The 13,480-nt window shown below is 42.2% G+C and overlaps 1 protein-coding gene and 1 long non-coding RNA gene across 2 annotated transcripts in view; one reads left to right on the forward strand and one right to left on the reverse strand.

Annotated features, from left to right (window-relative positions):
- LOC132464518 (guanine nucleotide-binding protein G(o) subunit alpha) overlaps nt 1–13,480 on the reverse strand; it is a 66,247-nt gene that overhangs the window by 49,521 nt on the left and 3,246 nt on the right. The window lies entirely within an intron of this gene.
- LOC132464520 (uncharacterized) lies at nt 10,423–11,940 on the forward strand. The gene is made up of 2 exons (XR_009527286.1): nt 10,423–11,130; nt 11,295–11,940. It is a non-coding gene; the product is annotated as an uncharacterized LOC132464520 (long non-coding RNA).

The raw sequence follows: 13,480 nt of genomic DNA on the forward strand, positions 1-13,480 counted from the left end.
AGAGCTGGAGGAAACAGAAGAAACGTTTGCTAATGGCCGATAAAAGTGGCACACACTTTTTACATAGTGTGCAATTCTCTCAAGACTTCTTAACTCTCTTAGAAGGCAGCCTGTAGCATGGATACACCAGGTGAAGCACTCAACAAACAGATACAGATAGTCAAACAGGACAGAATTTTCCATACACAAAAAAGACAAAGAGCATTTCATAATGCTGCTTTAATAAGTAGTTCACCTGTCAACACCATCTTGTCTTTAAGACTTGATAAGTAGATTGGCGAGCACAGAGCTTGTGACATTTGTCAACAACAGCCAAGCTCTGTGTTCGCCAATCTACTTATCAAGTCTTAAAGACAAGATGGTGTCGACCGGTGAACTACTGATGGTATTGTGTGTATAAAATGTCCTTTTTAAAAAAACAATCTGTACACTTACAAAGTTATCAATACCTCGTTTTATATGTTAAGAACCTTATTATACTACCAAAGAAGTGTTGGGCTACTTCTATCCTTGTTAGTGGTTTAAAATAGCGATTTAGATTTTACCATGAGACATGCCCCTATCGTTCCAAGTTTATAGCGTTTTGGTAGAATTGGCTAAAAACAGCCAACTTAAGAATGCGTCTAATCTATATGTGCTTTTTTGCTCCCAAACGAACATTCCAACTTGTTATCATACTAAACATATCCCAGATCCATTTTACACCTGATTTCTCCTTTAAGTGTGCTCAAATGTGATGTGAAGTGAATAGGTTTTTGATGGAGCTATTAATCTAATTAAATTAACAGACACCCATATTAAGGCTCAATAGATCCTAAAGAAAGAAAGAAAGAAAGATTAATACTTAAAAAAATTGTGTGTGCATGTTTGTGACAGAGCCCGCCCGATATATCGGCAGGCCGATATTGTCCTGTCACAGATTTGTCGGTATCGTTTAATATGTTTGCCGATATGTGCCGATATGAAAGCCTTAGAAATGGGGTTGATTTATAGATGTAATTACCTCTTTAGAATCCCTCTACTTTGGTGGTTGAACGTCTAAATTCTAAAAGCACATCCACATAATCCACTAGATGTTATACATTATTTTCTGTGTCACGGTTTTTAGCTCCTAATCATACAGTGAATTGGTTCCTGAAGCTCATGGTCTAAATGTTATGTCGATTTGGCCCAAAGCATTTGAGTAGGGCTAGATGCAAATCCCAAAGAGCTGCTTTACCCCCCGGATACCAAAATATATATTTTTTAAAACAGCCGATACATCTATATTTTGAATATCGGTAATATCTTACTCATTAATATCGGCATTGGCATTGGCCCCTAAAATCCAGTTACAGTCGGGCTCTGGTGTTTGTGTTGTTGACTGAATCACTAACGTAGGCTTTCATGCATGAGAACCTTTTCTCATTACCCACTCTACAAGCCCTTCTGTCAGCAATGAGAGTGCTGTGTGTATGTGTGTGGGTTCTTCTGTATGTGTGTTTGTCTGTGTGTCTGTGTGTGTCTGTGTGTGTGTTGAGTGTAAATGTGGCCCCTGTCCCACACAGAGTGTTGACCTGAAACATAGTTTTAATTTCACACTGCGTCAGGGAGACAGAAAGGCATATGGGCAGTTTTTCCATAGTATTCTCTGACATCAGCAGAACGGTGGCAATCTTGCATGACAGCCAATGGGTGTCATGCAAGATCTCGTCTTCTTCAAAGATATAAGTCCACCCAGAATATCAGTTACTCCAGGCCATCACCATCATGTTGGGCTGCTGATACACTATAGATGGTTTCATTGTAATTGTAACTGCTGTTGAGACATATTTTCGATAGTCTCGTCAAAATCAGAATCTAGTCAATCCGTGAAGGATGCAGTCACCGCAGAAGCACATTTTAAATTCACGAGATGACTGTTGGCAAAAAAAGAGAGAACAAAACAAATGACGACGTTCAGGAGGAAGTGCATCTCTGCCCCCAAACAAATTCTGTTTTAAATGATGACGCAAAGAGCATGTCAACCTTCGCACTTTCACTCACAACCTCTCCAGCATTAGCTCACATATTGCCTCTTGTATTAGCCAGTTTTTTTATATTTGTGTCTAATACTGTAAGCCACACACTGTCCAATGTGAACATAGACACAAACATAAATCAGTCTTTTGCCGCTTTTCCACTGCATGGTACCAGCTCGACACGACTCGACACGACTCGACTCAGCTCGCATTTTTTGCGTTTCCACCGCGGTACCATGGTATCTGGTACCTGAAGTGGCTGCTTTTTCTAGTACCTACTCGCTCTAGGTTCCAAGCGAGCTGAGCCGATGCTAAAAGGTGACGTCGGCAGACGGCCGGCGACTGATTGGCCAGAGAGTGTGACGAAGTCACGAGAGCGACATGGCAACCATGCTGGTAACATCCATAGCAGCGCCGCAGCCAACATGTTCCACTTCTCCAACTTCTTCAACATGCCAGCTAATAATAGTAATGCGATCGATGTCCTCCATTGTTGTTATGTGGGTTCTGTCCATGTGTGGGTTGCGTATGTGTTGTTTGCGTCGCGTACACAAATACGTCACGGCCCTTTCGCGCAGCCGACCCCGCCCACGTCCAGGAGGTACTATTTGCGGTGGAAAAGCACCCGTGCTGCTACCGTGTCGAGTCGTGTCGTGTCGAGTCGTGTCGAGTCGAGCTACATGTGCGGTGGAAAAGCGGCATTTGAGTATCCATTTCCTTTCAGTTGCAACTGAACACCCTTTACATAAAAATAAACAAACGTAGAGTACATTGCTGTGCAATCGTCTCTTTAAATACATAACACTAGCTCAAGTAGGCCTACAAAAAAATATATAGTAGGACTATTTAAAATAATATTCCAATATTTTCAGTCATTTGGAAGATGTTGATTTTTTAAATAAGAATATAATAAGAATCACACTATTTAAAGGAGACATATTATGGTGTTTTAACAACAAATAAACATAGTATTTGAGCTCCAGAAAACATGTTTTTGAAGCTGTTTGCTTGAAAAATCTCGCCTACCACTAATCCCCTCTGTTTCAGTCCCTTCAAAATGCGCTGTTTCTGGTGTCTGTAGCTTTAATGCAAATGAGCTACTGTCCATTGACCAATGAGCTGTCAGACTGAACCACAGCATGCAGGAGAAGGGATTGTTGCCGTTTGCAGACTCTTGGAGCTCTATATCTATATAATATAATATAATATAATATAATATAATATAATATAATATAATATAATATAATAATACTAATATTATATATGGGTATTTATATAATATTATATCTAATATCACGGCCAAAAGCTATGTGCTCCTCGGATGATATTATGAATCATAAAGACTGCGTCTGACGTCTCTGGCACTTCCACAACAAGAAAAGACTCGTAGTGGGGGATATCTCAGCCATGGTTGAGAAGAATCGGGGGAAAGTAACTTTGGCCTTGATTCCCTGAAGACCATGAACCGCGACATGGAGGAGAAAGGGATTGTACTCCGGCCGCCGTTGAAGCCGTCCGGCCGCCGCCGAAGCCGTCCGGCTGCCGCCGACACTTCGGGGGCAGTCCGGCAGCTCCGGCGGTGTTCTCCGGGACGTGAAAAGTCCGGCGGGGGTAGCTCGGCGGCAGTCCGGCAGCTCTGCTCGTCCGCTGGTCCACAAAATCTTAGCAATGCTCTGATTGGAGGGCAGTGGGGAAGTGGGAGGTAATATTCAACTGTGCCCCCTTCCTACGTAGGAGGGGGCGCCGAAACTGACTTGCTCGTTTGGTAACTGTAGGCGGGGTACTTTCTGAAATACATATCTCACTCCAAAAATCATATACTGATTTTTCAGTATAAAGTTTTCATGCGTGTGGGAGCACCAGAGACCCAAAACAACACCCCAGATCCCAGGAAAAGTGTTGTTTTCATAATATGTCCCCTTTAAGAATACTGATGGATTCGACCCTGAACCTTTTAAAATGAATAGTCTAGTGCAAACCCTATATTTACATACCACAGTGCAAATAAACATTGGCTTGTAGAGCTGACTGCTATCGAGATAAATTATTAATTCATAATACAGATAGCGATAATTATAGGTCTATGAATGTAGTTTACCGCTATGGATGCAATAATTGGACTGTGTGTTGAGTAACGTAATAAGCGATTACCTCTAACATGTCCTACACTAGCACAGTGACCATGGTGACTATGAAAAAAGAACGTGGTAAGATAAACTGATTATTCACAAGCTAGGGCATTAAAAAATTGACCTTGGTGCGATGACAATTAAAATTGCTTTTGCACAGTACGGAAACCATGTGGTTCCCATTACGCTCCAGCATCATTATTGTATTGTTTCTAATTATATCTAGTGGCGTTTCATAGCCAAGTTAATATCGACATCATCTCATAGGATGTCATGGTGCCCGACCCAACCTCAGGTAGTGAAGCTTTGACATGGCCAGCGCCCACAGACCAAAAACTACTAGAATTGGTTACTTACACCCTATGTATGTGTGTGTGTATGTGTTCAGGGAGTACTGATGCGTGTGTGAGTGTGTGCAACACTGTATCTCAGAAGGACCGCGAGAGGACCGCGAGAGGACCGCGAGAGAGCCAGGAATGTGTTGGGAGATAATGGACGTGAGGGGAGAAGAGGACAGGAGGCGGATAGGGACATAGAGAAGGAAAACCAGAGAGAATAACTATAAATAACCCCAAGGTGCCAGCAACACAAACCCCAACCCTACCCAGCACTCTCACTGTCCGCTTCGCCGACACACACACACACACACACACACACACACACACACACACACACACACACACACACACACACACACACACACACACACACACACACACACACACACACACACACACACACACACACACACACACACCACTCGCTGTGATCTCTGAGCATTTTGTTTCTCGCCTTAAGGTCAACCTGGGACAACCTGAACACATACATACCCTCTTCCATCAGGCCTCACCTCCCTGCTCTGTCAGGGAGTCATGGTGCTGCTGCAGCACCCTGCAGCACACACTCAACATCCCAGAACAAAAAAAGCAACAGTGCCAACTGCCAAGTAACACATTGGTATAAGCTGGCCGGCAGTTTAAGGTGATATGCACATGGGCTTAATGCATGGACAAATAATCCATGTGCATTCTATTGGCATAGGCCTATTATCCAGATATACAGGTCCTTCTCAAAAAATTAGCATATTGTGATAAAGTTCATTCTTTTCCATAATGTAATGATAAAAATTAAACTTTCATATATTTTAGATTCATTGCACACCAACTGAAATATTTCAGGTCTTTTATTGTTTTAATACTGATGATTTTGGCATACAGCTCATGAAAACCCCAAATTCCTATCTCAAAAAATTAGCATATCATGAAAAGGTTCTCTAAACGAGCTATTAACCTAATCATCTGAATCAACGAATTAACTCTAAACACCTGCAAAAGATTCCTGAGGCTTTTAAAAACTCCCAGCCTGGTTCATTACTCAAAACCGCAATCATGGGTAAGACTGCCGACCTGACTGCTGTCCAGAAGGCCATCATTGACACCCTCAAGCAAGAGGGTAAGACACAGAAAGACATTTCTGAACGAATAGGCTGTTCCCAGAGTGCCCAATCAAGGCACCTCAGTGGGAAGTCTGTGGGAAGGAAAAAGTGTGGCAGAAAACGCTGCACGACGAGAAGAGGTGACCGGACCCTGAGGAAGATTGTGGAGAAGGGCCGATTCCAGACCTTGGGGGACCTGCGGAAGCAGTGGACTGAGTCTGGAGTAGAAACATCCAGAGCCACCGTGCACAGGCGTGTGCAGGAAATGGGCTACAGGTGCCGCATTCCCCAGGTCAAGCCACTTTTGAACCAGAAACAGCGGCAGAAGCGCCTGACCCGGGCTACAGAGAAGCAGCACTGGACTGTTGCTCAGTGGTCCAAAGTACTTTTTTCGGATGAAAGCAAATTTTGCATGTCATTCGGAAATCAAAGTGCCAGAGTCTGGAGGAAGACTGGGGAGAAGGAAATGCCAAAATGCCTGAAGTCCAGTGTCAAGTACCCACAGTCAGTGATGGTCTGGGGTGCCATGTCAGCTGCTGGTGTTGGTCCACTGTGTTTTATCAAGGGCAGGGTCAATGCAGCTAGCTACCAGGAGATTTTGGAGCACTTCATGCTTCCATCTGCTGAAAAGCTTTATGGAGATGAAGATTTCATTTTTCAGCACGACCTGGCACCTGCTCACAGTGCCAAAACCACTGGTAAATGGTTTACTGACCATGGTATTACTGTGCTCAATTGGCCTGCCAACTCTCCTGACCTGAACCCCATAGAGAATCTGTGGGATATTGTGAAGAGAAAGTTGAGAGACGCAAGACCCAACACTCTGGATGAGCTTAAGGCCGCTATCGAAGCATCCTGGGCCTCCATAAGACCTCAGCAGTGCCACAGGCTGATTGCCTCCATGCCACGCCGCATTGAAGCAGTCATTTCTGCAAAAGGATTCCCGACCAAGTATTGAGTGCATAACTGAACATAATTATTTGAAGGTTGACTTTTTTTGTATTAAAAACACTTTTCTTTTATTGGTCGGATGAAATATGCCAATTTTTTGAGATAGGAATTTTGGGTTTTCATGAGCTGTATGCCAAAATCACCAGTATTAAAACAATAAAAGACCTGAAATATTTCAGTTGGTGTGCAATGAATCTAAAATATATGAAAGTTTAATTTTTATCATTACATTATGGAAAAGAATGAACTTTATCACAATATGCTAATTTTTTTAGAAGGACCTGTACAAATGCATTGCACATAGGCTATCAATTGGAAAGGCTGAAGGTCTCATGTGTTATAATCTTAAGATGATAACTAAGTCGGCAATAGCCTATGGGGATAATGGACATTTATTGTTTATAGGGATTTACGATAATAAACCATAAGCGAAGCCTGTCATTATTGAAAGTCAGGGCAATTGAATGATGAATAATGTAAAAGCAGGATGACATTAATTGTCTCAGTGACTGAATCTAATGATAGGGTTTGTGCACAGTAGTTTTCAAGTCACGTGATCGGCTCCTGCAATCTGCAAATTTCAAGTTGACCTATGAAGTGTTTTGGTTGTGTATTGGCCGATAATGATTGGTGGCTGGCCGATCAATCAGGGCATCACTAGTTCTTCGCATTGCTAAAGGCCTCTAATAGCATATCTGCAAAGTAAAGTGAGAATACGTTACAAGGATATGGTTGTTGAAATACTATGTCTCCCTTAATGCCCACTACTTAGGGTTGAACAAATGTGATGAAGCCTTCCACCGTTGAGCTGGCGTATCCGTGATGAAGACTTCTACCGATGAAGACTTACACAGTGAGCTGGCGTATCCCGTCTATCATGTCTCTGTGCAGACTGCCCTCAGTGATTTGTGTCTTGAATAATTAATGTACGCAATCTACGATAGATGTTGACAGTCTCCATCCACCGGAGGGGAACCATCAGGGCCATCTAGCCTAAGATATTCTAATTTTGTTTAATTAATTAATAATTTCACAATCAACATCCAAACAAAGACGTTTCTGAGGAAATTTACCCTTCAAAAGGCCTATTCAATTTGTGTTGGATTGTTAAGGGTTAAGTGAAAAAAGCCCCTTTTATAAGAGTGCTGCTGACTCTGCAGTCGGGAAGGAAAATGACATGCAGCTTTATGTTTGGTGGTCCCGCTTTAATTTCACACAGGTCGAGTAATGTAAGCCAATGAGATTAATTTCAAATGACCATTCATATCTTCCCTCTAAATGGGTGGGCTTTGTTATCGCTAACTTTATGAGAAGTTCCGTCTGCTCTGAGGGACACAAATCCAATAAACTAGCTAGATTATGGGCGTGATTTGGTTGACTCCTTGATGGCAGCTGCCGCGATAAACATCATCGCTAGTGAGGAGGACATTTTCCAGGACATTTTTTCTATCTTAACTCTTAATAAAAAGTTGGAATAACAGAAAGATCCACACCAGAGCTAAAATTGGTTCAGAAAACCAAAGCTTTTGAAAGGCATTTCAACTATTTGAAAGGCATTTCAACTATCACGATACCCTTGGATGAGGAGATCAGCAAGGAGCAAAAGCTTTAAAGTTGGTGTGATGATGTGATCATTTGTCATTTTGCTTGCAGAGATAGCTGTTATATTGTTTTGGTGATAACTCTCACTCTCTCCTTGCTGTTTGATCGTTGTATTGCTAAGGCCGGACCAGCGTATACATTTTTTATTCAGAGTTAGAATTGTCATAGTAAACTTATCCAGTACTACAGAGAAGACACTGTAAGCTACTATAGAGAAGACAAAGTTCGATAAGCCAGTGGTTTGCTTTTTCAAGACGGGGTAGAGGGGTCCGAGGGCCAGGGTTTAAGGGTCATGATTTTGCTACTGCCAATCAAAGTCCTCAAAGTAGAAGAAAAGGTTGACAGAATCCTCTAAGTTAGGCTTTAGCTCAGAGCAGCAGATGTAAATTCCCATTAAGTATTCATGGGGATGTGCTGGCCATGTTTGCTTCTTTACAGTTAAACCTGCAGGTAAAGGTCCCATAAGAAAGATCCATAGACTCTGCATTCTTCCTAAGTACGTGTGATAATAACCGAATCATGCAGCGTCATTAATGATACCTATCACGTTATCATTAATTAGCAGGCATCTCTCATCCAATGCACCATTTGACTGCTGAGGAAGTGCACTTTTGTTTATTTGTTATGAATCCTTCTCAGATGTTCACTCATGACTGAATCAAATTGTGCCATAATACGACCTATGATAGAAATGTGTCATTATTTGATTCATATAGGACATTTATATGCCCTCTCAAAGCGTGGTTCCTTTCAGCTAGGTGTCAAATTATGCCAATGTCAGTGTATTCAGTGTATACACCTCTCAAATGCAGCACTTCTGGAGTTCTTGCCAACTCTTCATATTGGTAATTTGTGTCTTTGAATACTCATGTTCCTTTAATGACTAGCAAGGTTCTTCCAATTACTAAAGGCCGCTTTGGTTAATGCAATGTCCAGTTTTCCAAAAGGACTTAAAAGAGAAGGCTGAGTCTGTGCTAACTGAATACAGAAGCCATGTTCGCTGTGTCTTCTCCCCATTTTTCATGGCCATTTGGCTATACTATCATGTTAATAAAGTAAATTCCTAATGCTTTCTCATTGTAGAATAAGAAATCCTTAAGCTCACCTTTAAATGTTCTCCTTGGACATATATTTCATTATTCATGCTTAGCTCTGACCCAACTTTCATCAGTTACAGAAAGAGCTATTATCTAGTGTTTTTTTCCCTTCCAAATCAATCCATTAATTGTTGCCTTCAATAATGGAAACTACCGGTGTCTCATACAAAAGGTCTACTCTAGGAATGGCCACATTAGGAGTTAAAATTAGCTTGGGGACTGGGGGCCCCAAGCAGTTGCCTGCCATGCCTGTTCACAGCAGCGCGTCAGAATACAGTCCTTTAAAGTCCATCCACAATAAGTGTATTGTTTTCAGCTTTGCGGATATGGCTGGTAAAATTGGGTTAGCAATTCACCAGAAAAATCATGAGGGCAGGTGAAACAGTGCAGGCAACATCTGATTATTTCTAGCAGTTGAAAATTAAAAAATCTTTGTTACTGAAGAGATGTGGTCAATTTTCAGGTCTGGAAGTAGCAAGAGAGCCTGACTGCAGGGCTCCACTACCCCTCTTTAGTAGTGCACAGCCACAAGAAGAGGAAGGTTCCGGTGATAGATAAGATCAGAGTCAAGATGTAGGACAGGAGTCAAGGCGAGAAGATTCTGTTGTCAAGTCATTAGGAGTGTATAAACGCAAGGCCGACCGTTACGTGATTATTACATTGACGTCTTTGCTGATGAACCTTTTATTTATCTGTATAGATCTTCTCAAAAACACAGAGCAAGTGGTTAGGAATTAGGATATTCAATGGCTGGATAAGACTGATGAAGAGGACACTACATGAAATCTATGCAAAAGGCATTGTGTCCCCACGCTGCCACTTGCTGCCGGCTTCGTGAGACAGCGGCCTACAAAAAAAGAATAAAAAATAGTAAAAAAATCTTTATAGAACTACAGCATGCCAAAGCCACAAAACTAACCCCACAACAGCAACTATGGACCAATCAATCGCTTCTGCAAGCGATTGAGCTGTGATTATTTTGATGGTTTAAATGAAATTCTGCAGCCATTTAATTACATGATTGTAAATTGAACATCTCCACACAGTTACTGTCAAGTGGGCCAACCTAATTACTTTTCTTCCCCTAGGTCAGTGCTATCATCAATGACGCAATGGAGGAGTTCACCGGACAGATTTTGGATTTGGCTGGTGGAAGAGTTGTCAAATTCCCCAGTTCGTGGAGCAATGGTTGATGAGACCATGGACATATCTGTCATTTAGCAGGTGGGTCTTGTTGAAATTTAAAATTCTTAGATGATTTTATAGTTTTTAGGGGACCTGACAAAGTCAGAAGCACTGTTGTTAAAATCAAAGTGCTGCGTGAAGTGTCTGCTGGGTATGTTGCAACTTTGTATGAGACCATACTGAAAGTCATCGGGGATGACAAGACACTACCAACTACCAAGCTGCCCTCCGTCGCCAGTGACGGAGATTGTCATGGTGATCATTTTGAATTCTGTAATGGAGATATACTGGAGTTGGCAAGAGACTCCATGACTCATTTCCTGGCCTTATAACTGTGCGGCACATCGCCTCAATCTGGCTGTGTCAGACTGCATTAAGGACAGAGGGGAGTACCCTACCGCACCAAATATGCCAGGACTGTCGGAACAATCTTCGGGTTCTACAGGCCTCCAGCAACAGGACCAGCAATCTCAAGGAAATGGAGAGGCTTTTTGAACCCCAAATCAAGCTGCAGGTTATATCAGTATTCAACGCTAGATTATTCACAGATTTACTTTCGCTTTTGTCATTTAGTAGGCTGAAGACATCCCTGACCAAGCTGAGAGGGAACAGCATAGTCAAGAACTGCTGGCGGGCATGCCTCCAATCAGACGCTGGTCTGAAGACTCAGGAGGATGAGATCCTTGCATAGTTCAAATAAGTATTCTGGGAGAGGTTCAAGGTTAAGTATGGTTAAGTATGATTGTTTCGATTATTTAATGTGGACTCACCAACTGTTTTATTGAAATGTGTTAAAATCTTCTACAGGAGATGGACCCATTTCCATCTGCACTGACAGAGAACATTGAGAACTGAACACCAGCAGCTTATCTGTCTTCACTTTGTTCTCTCCCAGATCGAGTATGGGAATGCTGAGATGAGGACCCAGGCAAAACAGTTCCCAAGACTGAGGGAGTCTGACCTTGTGTATGAGTGGGACTCCTACAGTGAGAAATCCTGATCTGAAGGTATTATATAGGTGATTATTTAGCTTGTATCTGAGGAATCATCTGAGCTGTATTCCACCCTGAGCCTTGCAGTCGCAATCGCCTACAGACATGAAGCCGGAAAATAATGTCTGAGAACCCTATTGCTATTCATGTTCGTATCAGAATAATTCAATGATTCTTAATGCATGAATTGCTTTTTTAAAACGTTAGCACCCCTCCCCAACAGACTTCAGGAGAGGTACTTGGATGTGTGTTGCAAGATGGCAATTGATGGACCAGACCGGGGGGCCTTGGAAGAAGTGCATGGAAACTCAAGGCTGAAATGTTCTGCCTCTGGTTGTGAAATGGTTCTGGTTCTGAAATTCTAATGCTACCGAGGCTAATGAGGGAGCACGCAATTGGAAAAAGATTCAGCATGTCAAATAAGGAGCAGAAACCAAGTTTCATTCATCTTTATAGAACTGGGTGTGGCTCACAGCCGTAAAGGTTTGACCACTAGTGATAGCGCCCCCTGTAGTCAAAGCGGCTCACAACCTTTTTGAGACCTCTGTACATCCTGTCTATATATGCTTATTTATTTTTGGCTTGCTTTGCAACCACACTATTAAATCAGCAAAACGATGAGGGAGGATAGAAATATACAGGCAGACATGTAATAGGGTCACTCAAGGTTTGAGGCCAAAATGTAATTATTCTACCATCTGTCTTCCTACGTATCAATTGTAAGTAATTACAAGGAGGGTTCAACAATGAACACAGCAGGAAAAATAGGGACAGATCAGGTCAGAATAGAAAATACAGTGAGTACAGGGGGTTTAAAGCCACATAAAAAAGCTTTTTTTAACTCAAGTTGCCATCAGCTGACTCCAGCTGACTAGTGTGGCCAATGTGTTGCCACAGTAACAAAACTTCTTTGATAGTTGCTATGGTTTGTTGAACTGCTTTGACTCCAGCAAAACCACACGTACACTCACGATGGACACAGCCACACTGTCCTCAAACAAAAGATCTTTGTTCCCCATATGTAGCGCAGAGTGGATGGGCCGCACCAACAAACAACCATACGCAAACACAGAAACGCTGGCAGAAGTAACAAAGTTGTAGCATAAACATTGAAGAACGCAAAACATTTACCATTAATACATAACTTGTGTGTTACCAAAACCAAATTCACAAAAAACGAAATAATAAACTACACAAGCAACTAAAAACAAACTTGCTTTCTTGGCCAAGGGAGATAGAAATGTAAACATTACAGGAAAGGGACAGGGGTTATGATGTGTATCATGTTGAAAAAGGAAATGAGAAAAAAGCCAGATGAGCGCAATGGCGTGAGGAAATCAAAGGAAAGGATAGAGGAAGTGATGGAGGACAGTATAAGGGGAAATGTGTTTTTGTGCAAAAGTAGGCCTTGTCTGTGTGTGCTTGACGACAACAACCCAGCTATTGGTTGTAAATATTAACCTTATATTACAAAAAGGTTTGCAGGCACACACAAACAGCATGTATGGTAACACACACTAAACCAATGCACTTTGATGCATAAAGACACACACACGCTGACACATGTAAACACTGTATACATAATACATTTCTGTTATTTCCTACTGATTGTTTGTGTTAACCAAACACAAACACCAAGCCGGAATATAATTTAGCGCAACCTAATTCTAAGCTCCTCCCACCCCCAACCCATCAAACTGTTACTTTGCTCTTTAAACCTGGACTTATCCCTATCATCAACCCTTCCCCTCACCTCCATCCTTCCTACATCTCTCCCTGTTTAAATCAAACTAACTTTCTCTGTTTATCTGTCGCTCTTTGTATTCACAGCGCCCAACCCCTAACCTTTTCCCCTTTCTAATGGGATTAAACCTAATAAGACCCTGTTCTAGAGTGCAAACACACACACGCGCATGCAGATGAATACACAGCAGAAAGCAGATGTGCACAACCCCAGGACCTCAAGCGTTGTGCACGTGATAGCACAGCCCTGTGGGAAAGAGTGTAGCCACGAGGGGATCACTAGCTGTGTATTTGCGCTTCCTTGCAGTCGGACACCGTAGATTCCATTAGCATGCAACAGGGTGGC

This window comes from Gadus macrocephalus, chromosome 9 (genome assembly GCF_031168955.1).
Source record: "Gadus macrocephalus chromosome 9, ASM3116895v1".
Taxonomy (NCBI): domain Eukaryota; kingdom Metazoa; phylum Chordata; class Actinopteri; order Gadiformes; family Gadidae; genus Gadus; species Gadus macrocephalus.